Genomic DNA, 9,047 nt, shown 5'->3' with positions numbered 1-9,047 from the left:
CCCCCCCCCCCCCATTTTGCTTCCATTTAAGATGCCCTTGATTACTCTGCCTGACAACTGCAATCTGTAGTGTACAGATGACAGGGTTATCACCTAAATGTATGGAACTCCGTAGAACTCCATAGGCAATGAGTAGTTCCCCTATTTGCTGCTCTCTGCTCTGTCAGCGATATTGACTGGTTTGACACACACTACCATGGGCTCAGATCGTTTGTCCATACATAGGTGCCAAAGCATGGTTTGTGTTGCCTCTGGAAGTTCTTCTGTCCAGGAATATGTGCATGCTTTTTACTTGTGCACAAGGAAATGTTCTCCTTCCAAGAAATGCATCTGTTCCAGAGGGTTGTTTCTGATGCTGAGGCTGTATTCATTCCCTCGGCACTACTGACTGGGTAAACAGGTAGTTCTTAAGGAAGCAGCATTGGTACTTTAATCACCATTACATTAACTCAAAACTGCAATAAACTGGCAAATTATGCTACAAATTTTAAAAGAAAAAAAAATATTAAAATTTAAACTAAATTAAAAATTCACAGTCTACCCTGAGGAGTTTGCTGAAAGTCACAGAGCCACATTTCTACAACATGAGGAGAAGAAGTCACAACCTTCACAGTGATGTTGGGGTGTAGTTGTTGGAAATGCCAATGATTTGTGCTTCCCCTTACTAACTAGATAGGTTGTCCTGTCTTCACCTGGATGGAAGGAAGCAATCTGTTTTTGACAAATCGGTGTTGGATGTTTCTTATCACTTTACTTTTCTTTAGGTGCTTATGTATCAAGTGTTTTATTATTCAGACTATTTTCTTTCCAGGCATCAAAGTTAGGCTGACTCATCTGGAATTCACCTTTCTTTTTACGATGGTACTATTTGCCCTTTTTTTCTTTTCTGGTACTTGTCCTCCATGTGATCTTAAAGATAATCTCTTATCATGCAATGATTGCTTTTGGCAGTTCCTGATGTACCTACCCTACAGCATATTTTATCAGTCCCCACTGGCTTGCAGGCACCTAACTAGTCCAAGTATTATTTAACTTGGGCTGACCTGTTTTTCCTTCTATCCACCATTAATTTCAATTAAGTTGATAACTTGGTCATAGTTAATTTTTTTTCCCCCTTTTTCCAGTCAGACTAAAGGAAAAAGTCACTGTACCAAGCAAAGATAAAGCCATCACATAGATAAAGCAGTTCAGGTACATAGTTTAGGAGTTACATAGCAACAGCTGGCCATGAATTACAGGGAAAAATTATCCACAATCTCGATGGCTCCATTCAGTTAGAAAGTGGTACGCTTCCAAAGGTAAAAACTGACAAAAAAATCAAAGGGGACCTAAAATTTTAACAGTGCTTGAAAGGAAGGGAGGAGTTTGGGTAAGTGAGTCTAATGTGAGTTAGTGAAAGGCTGACAGTCTGCCTGTCTCACAGAAATGCAGGGAGACAAAGATGTGGTGACAGTGAAATGTTTCTAACTCTAAAGGATGAAAGGATGCAAATTTATGAAGATGCAGTTAATACCCATGCATTTAGCCTGAGTGTGGTTCTTAGACTTTGTTCTGAAAGCTTTGTACCTTACAGGAATAAGTAAATAATGTTTTGTGTTGAAGGCGGTTGCTTTTCTCATTGCAGCTGTGTGCAGCCGCAGGCAGCTAAAAGGCAATTTTGCAGGGTCCGGGTGCTTGATGGACCTGTGCAAGCAGACAGAATGAGAACTTGCAGGCTCTAAGGAAGACGTTGGGCTGCAGAAGGATACCAAGAAAAGCAATGTCATTGCTGTTTGGGGAAGAGGGAGGGGGAAGGGGTCGAGCCCTTTGTCCACTTACCATGACACAGAAATCCAAGGACAGATCCACTACGAGCTTAGACTGATAAAATGACATGAGTAGGGTGGGTTTGCACGTAATAGCCTCTACGCAAGCAAGACGGACAGAAACATTGATCCTGCATCCCTCTGTTTCTTTAATCTTGCACTGTTATAACTCAAAATCCATAGTGGTGTTTTGTTTCAGTGTATGAGAATCCGGACTGAATCCCTTATTAAGGTATTTGAAGACTGATTCATTTGTTTCAGAATGATGCATGGGTATCACCTAGGAAAGTAATGCTTGCGGCAGAGATGTCTATCTATATCTTTGATAATCCTGTTACTTAGACTGTGAACTTCTTGGGGCAGAGGCCATGTATAAACACAGGAGGATAGCAGTTTTGACTCTGAATAAACTTGAAAATATTTTCATAATCAAGTAATACACAGCAATTTTCGGATAGGCAGATTGCCTATTTTTGAGACTGGTTCATTATATGAATTTGTTACACCATCACCTTGTCCTGTAAGTCCTCAGTGTTTGCATCAGCCTCTTATCTTAAGTCATAAAGAGATTATAAACTCTTCAGTGCAAGAGACTTTTAGTACACACATATAAACCAGCAAACATTATACTGGAGCCAAGCATTTCTACTGCTTACTTCATTAATGTAAACAGCAGCAACAATAATGATGAATTGATTAAGGGCCATACAATAGAAGCTAACTCAGAGTAACAGGCTGAATTTAAAACTGAAGAAATGAATCTGATTATCAGCACAAACCCCTTACAAAGACATCGATGAGGTGGAGGCACAGTCTCCCTGGAAAAGTGGTAGAACAACTATCATTTTTGTCCTTTATGGTTAGATTGGATAATATTCTTTGTGGAACAATCAATCATGTATTAGTCCAATGGGAATGGATAGGGATTTTCATCTGTAATTTCAATTTCAAAGATGGATAGAGTGTATTTCTCTGTACAGAAAGTGCAGAAGTTTGAGAAGGGAATTTTATACATCTCCTGAGACAGCAGATATTTGCCTGGAATTAGAAGAGCAGAGAGCTGGGGCAGGAGGGAAAAAATGATGGAGATGCCAAGAGCTCTTTCTGTTCAACCACAGCTGGATCAATCATTGGTCTGCTTAGATCACCTGGACACCTATGCAGAAACCTTCTGTAAATGTTCTGATAATGAACATCAGTTTGGTCAGGGATCAGACCTTGGACTTTCTGTTTAAACATGCAAAAAACCCCACAAAAAAACCCACCAAACCAAAAAACAATTAATGCGCAATGAATTCAGGGGCCAAGGCTGAAAAAAACAGAGACAGAAAAAGAAGTAGGCTGGCCAAGAATGTAAATCGCATGAGAAAAGATAGGCAAAAACCAATTTAAGCTACACTCAGGGAAAGGAGAAAACGGTGAGAAACACAGTCACATCAAGGTAAAGCTCCAGAAGCATAAGCAGCCCTGCTTGAGATGCTGAGACAGTTAGGAAGCGAATAGCTGCAGTACACATTGCTCAGGTGTTCCGAGATGCTTATGTACCTAGAGGTCAAGCCAGCCCTTCTAGTGGAATAAAAGGATATTGATGAAGATGGATGTCTTGTTGTCAGGACCACAGTACAATTAATAAGAATAAATGTACTTCTGTTTGCAGAACATGGAGAAGCATTTTTGTGCCTGTTGATGATCCGATACAGTTTGGTATCTGACCAAAGAACAGGTAGATGTAGATGTAGATGTAGATGTATCTTGTAGATGTCCAGCTAATAGTACAACCCTCCACATAAGATTAGGGAAATGGCTCTAGCAGATAACTACCATCACAGAAAAAATACTTAAGATAGTAAAAGAGGAAAAAAAAAAAAAAAAAAAAAAAAAAAAAAAAAAAAAAAAAAAAAAAAGTAAAAAGAGAAAGAGAGAAAGAAAGAGGCTAAAAGAAACAGTAAAGTATCTGGAGGTAAAAACATGGGGCATATTATCAATCTTCAAGCACCCTAACAACTAAAGTCCTATGTGGTTTAACTTGTTTACAATCTTGACAATAACGAATTTTGATGGGTATGGTTTGGTCAGCTTGTACAGTGCCAGAGTCCTTCTGTAGGTGTGTGAAATTTGAAAGAGGATGGGTCCTTGCGAGTACTCTCAGTGTGAGCATTGATAGAGCACTCAGATGCATGGGGTGAGGGTTCAGCTTCGCTCCAGCGTGCCCTGACTGGCCACCAAACAGCACTGCGGGCAGCTTAAACTGGTGAATTGCAAAAAACAGGAGAGAGTTTGAACATATGAGCATATGTTTGTGCTTGTTAGTAGTTTTAGTTGATAAGAACATAGATGGTCTACTTCTAATTATTTAGCTTGAGTATGATATCTTAATATTAGCATTGAGATCAATAGCTTCAGCTAATAGTTTCAAAAGACATCATAGTAATATGGCAAACAGAAGAAGGGCCAATTTTTACAGCCTTTTGCTTTATCAAAACACAGAATGCGATGTGGTCCAGTCAGTCCACTCAATGTCATATCTAAAATAAGACATATCGGTTATAAGTAGCATTGTAGTAGTACGACAATCCAGGGAGATCAGCCCATCTCCTGAGTATATCACATAAACTGTACCAGACATCAGAGAGCCCTCCAGGCATTAAAAGTGCAAATGACAGCATTCTTTTAGGGCAAGGAGGAAGCTGTCCAGAGCTGTGGTACCAAACTGCAAAATTAGACTGAAAGAAGTCACAGCACAACAGATGAAAATCAGAGTGACTGTGTCAGAAAGCTCTTGGCTTTGCAGGGACTCAGCCAGTCCTTACACAGAGGGAAACAATAAGGTCAAGCCCCATACCAAAGGATGAGTGAAGGCACACGGGCATTTATAAGGCTGGTGAGTCTCCTTCCACATTCTGCACGTATCCACACGGGAATGTATAATGAATCTAAGTATTAGCACTGCCATCTCTGGAAAACATGCAAATAGATGTTGTATGGGAGGATTTCTGTGGCCAAACTGCACATCAGCCTGAGCAATGACCTGGAGCTCTGAGCTGTGCTGTGACTCAGTGCAGGGACGTGGACACAGCCCTGAGCATCCTGCTCTAGCTGACCTTGCTCGGAGCAAGGAGGTTGGACGAGATGATCTTTAGAGGTCCTGTCCAATGTCACCGATTCTGTGATTCTTGGTATTTTCATCTTTAAATTCCGGGGAAGCTTCCAAATCATCAGCTTGGTTTAATTTATTTGTTTGTTTGCGTGGCTTTATCCGTGGCATGGAGAACCTCTCTTAGGAATATTTTCTTTAAAATCTTGACTTTGCATTATATGATCTGGAGACAAATACCAGGAACTTAATAGGTTTGGGAAACAAAAATTCATTTTTTGGATAGCTTCAATTCAGACGCATTTAGTGAGACAAAGTATGAGGTGTTTAATTAAACTTTCGGTTCAGTGAGAGGTTTCTTGGTCAAAGACTTTGGGGGCTGTTCTGTGTAATGTTTCCAAATCTGTGAAAACCAACTGTTGACAAATCACAGTATTTGTTTCATGGCAGCCTGCACTCACACAAAGACTGGAGTACTGTGAGGAGACAGAAACAGAAAGAAAGAGGAATTAGTTAAGAAGGTCATGATGTTAAGTGTCATTTACTGATACAGAGAAATGTAGGACAAAACACAGACTTGTATTGCAGTGTGAAGCAGGCAGGGCTGTTACAGAGAAAGATGAAATCAACACTAAAAGTAATAGGAAGCATGGGATGTAACACAAAATTCTGGCTACGTTCGAGATCTCCCAACCTCATGATTAATCCAGGATGCTAGAGATGGTCTTTAACGGTGATTAAAGACTGCAGATAGACACTTGGAAAGTGGGGAGATTTTAGAATCCTCATGCTGATCCAGTGTCTGAGAGCAACCTGTGATGTGAACCCAGGGATGGTTTGGTGCGACACTGAACTGATACATGAGGTGGGAATCATCAGGGCTCATCGAATGATTGGGACCTGCCTGTGGCAATGTCACAAGAAGTGTCTCTTTCTAGAACTTTTTGAGAGGTGTTTTGGATTTGAGTCTTGACATATGTATAGTGGGAAGGCTTTGCAGCCCAGTAACTATGATTTTTGCTATTACTAGTTAAAGTCCACAGGTTTTGTCTTGACCTGACAGTCAAGGCTTAGTCAGTCTAGACTGATGACTTGTCTCGTCTTGCGTAGGCTGAGTTGATTTTATTTTTTTTTTTTCCTCAGGTTAGTGATTTTCTAGCGATCAGGTAACTGTGGCCTATGTCTGGTTTAGATCACCTTTAGTATATAGTGATAAGGAAGAGTGACAGTGTAGATTGAACAGTCTGTGAGTTCAAAATAAAATGTGGTGGGGAAGAATACACGTATGGGGTGATACCAGAGGTCCCAAACTGCAAACAAAGATCAATCAGTGGCCACTGCAGAAGTGCTGCCCTCAAGAACAGGAAAACTGAAGAATGAACACGATCATAATAAAAAATGTGTTAAGAAAATGTGTAAAAATAATTCCAAGCAGACACAAAACTGAGTAAGAGCAAAGCACCAGCATCCATATCACGTGCCTCCCAGAAGAGAGGATGAAGAAAGCCTCACCACAAATATAATTCTACTTGTGGCAGACATCTCAGGTTACCGACAAAATATCACAACCCACCTCCCAGTCTTCCTGAGTAAGGCTGAAACGGTGAACCTGAGGAGCCAGACAGAATCCGGAAGGATGAGCAAAGCACCGGAAAAAAAGGGTAGATATAAAGAAGTGAGTGGGGTATTTTTTGTTTTTGTTTGTTTGTTTGGTTGGTTGGTTGGTTGGGTTTTTTTCTTGGATAATAATTTTAACAGCATTATTGAGGCTTCTCTGTATTAAATTGGACTCTGCATGTATAATCTTATGACTGGACTAATCATTTGGACTATTAGATTATGGAAACTGTAACTGGACTAACAACAACTTCACGTAGCTCCATATCTATGTCAGTTATGCTCCATTCTTGCCTGTAGCAAGACTTCGAGTTTGACAGCTTAGAAGCTTCTGTAAGAAGCATCAATTAGCATTCTGGTTCCTGCTTTTCTGGGCTTCACACATGAGTCTTGTGAGCTGAGTTGTGGTCTGGAGAGAGACTCTATGGGAGATGAAATGTGATCTGTCTGTTCTGAGGAATGGGGATGTATTGCACTCAGTCTTGTCAGCAAAAATTTACCTGTGAAGACATGCTGTTGATATTTCTGGCTACCTTCTTGTCTAGTTTATCATCTACCAAAAAAGTGTGAACATTAGCAAAGGAGAATGCACTTGGCTTCACTCTTCTTCTTCAGGTTTGTTTTCAAGTTTCCCAACTTCTGGCTGCAGCAACATTTAGACAGCAGCAAAAATTTAAAAAGGGAACAGAATTAGTCCCCTTTCCTTGTGCAATTAATAAAGCCAAACCCTACATAAAAAACTGTCCTGGACTTGAAAATTGTTGTATAGGTCATAATTGTTAACATAATTTTTGTGTATAGGTGTAAGAGGTCACCTAGCCTTCTTTCCTACTGGCAGAACTCATCTGTAATTTAGCACGTAGTGTGCAATTGATGCAGCTGAAATTATTTCTCATTTTCATGAGAATAGAGGACTCTGATCGGATTTGTCCCCGATGTCTACAGTGGTGAAAAAGGAAGGCAGAAAACAGCACAGGTCTGCTCTGATGAGCCTCTGCTTACGTAAGGGATGTTGTTCGAAGACAGTGAGATCTGAACATGCCTCTGAAAATTATGCATGATTTTCTTTATTGTATGAAAGCAGCCCATAAGCTGATTACCCCCCACCTCCATTGTATTTCAGTCTTCAGTGCAGTTTGCCTTCTGCTATTCCTTTATTCCTCACATACACTTTAGAACAAGACTATATTTTTTCTTTTGAAAAACTTAAATCCTCCTTTTTTCTTTTAAAATTCTCTTGCAAAAGCCTTTTATTTTTTCCACATAGTCTTTCGGGAACCATACGCACTTATGCTTGAGGCAATTTCTGAATATTTTGTTTTCACAGGCAGGTGAAAAGACAGGACAGAGCATTGGCATGAGAGCTGGACAACATGGCTGGACTATTGGTGATCTCTCTGTGTGTGCATGCAAGACTGTGTGTGTGAGAGTGAGTATTTATCATACAGAGGGAAGTGGTCTACTGCTGATGTTTTCTAAACAGCTGAGAGGAGTCAGGTAGATCCTCTGGTAACCCTACGCACTCCCTCAGAGATAGTGACTGCTGTCTTCGTGATACTTTTCAGACCTTTTTAACTCTACATTTAAAAAAAAATATTCTTGTAATATACACAAGCTGGTGTTCCCAAAAGGTCTCGGTGATGTACGGCCATGTCTCGATAATTTTTCTTTGACTCCCAATCCCAAAAGTCCACTCTAATTTAGGAGGATTTTAAACATGAATTCATAATGTTGACTGACTTGCTTCACCCCATGAGCTGCTCTCATTAGAAAGAGCAATTGAGTAACATAACTATGTAAGCATTTCTATCTTTCTTTTTGGTATTGAAAACTCCCAGCCCCATCAATTCCCTGCCAAACTGGAAGTACATATCTCTTGTCTGTTCACCTCAGTGCAACTTAGTGGACTTCAGACAAACAACAGCAAAACACATCAGGGATAAAAAAGGACAGAATTTTAAATGAAAAAATAAATCAATAGCCCATTTTCACAGGGGTTGAATGACTTGTCCTACAGACTGTGTTATCTGTGGAAAAGATCGTGGCACAGTTAATAGAAAGTCCTGTAGCAGAGAGTTAACTCTCTCTTTCAAACAATGACTTCCCATAGTGCTGTGCTTAACTCATCATGTTAACAGCCAAATGTAGTATTATTTTGTCTGGAAAAGTTGTATTTTCTGGTATTTTTTTAAAGTGACACTGCTGAAACTTTCCAGCCATTAACCATGGAACGATCTTAGGAAAGTTAAGACCTGCCTTATAGTGTGGGGAGTCATTCTGGTCCTTCTGGGAGGGTGAAGCCCTGGGAACCTTCAGGAGCATCAACACCTCATTAGAGGCAGGGCTGGCCCAGGATTGTTTCCCAAGGATAACATGAGACAGACAGGTCAATCCAAAGCAACATACAAATCCAAGCAACATACTTTGGTGGCAAGAAAGAAGCAGAGCCCAAAGGGTTAGAAAACCGGAGTCCATAACAATCGGGAAGCTGGAAGGCAGCATCAGCTGAGCTGCTCAAATGGCTGCAATTA

This window comes from Athene cunicularia, assembly GCF_003259725.1.
Source record: "Athene cunicularia isolate RWA chromosome 2 unlocalized genomic scaffold, athCun1 chr2_part1, whole genome shotgun sequence".
Taxonomy (NCBI): Eukaryota; Metazoa; Chordata; class Aves; order Strigiformes; family Strigidae; genus Athene; species Athene cunicularia.
The sequence above is the reverse complement of the archived record's forward strand: the minus strand, read 5'-3'. Positions refer to the sequence as shown.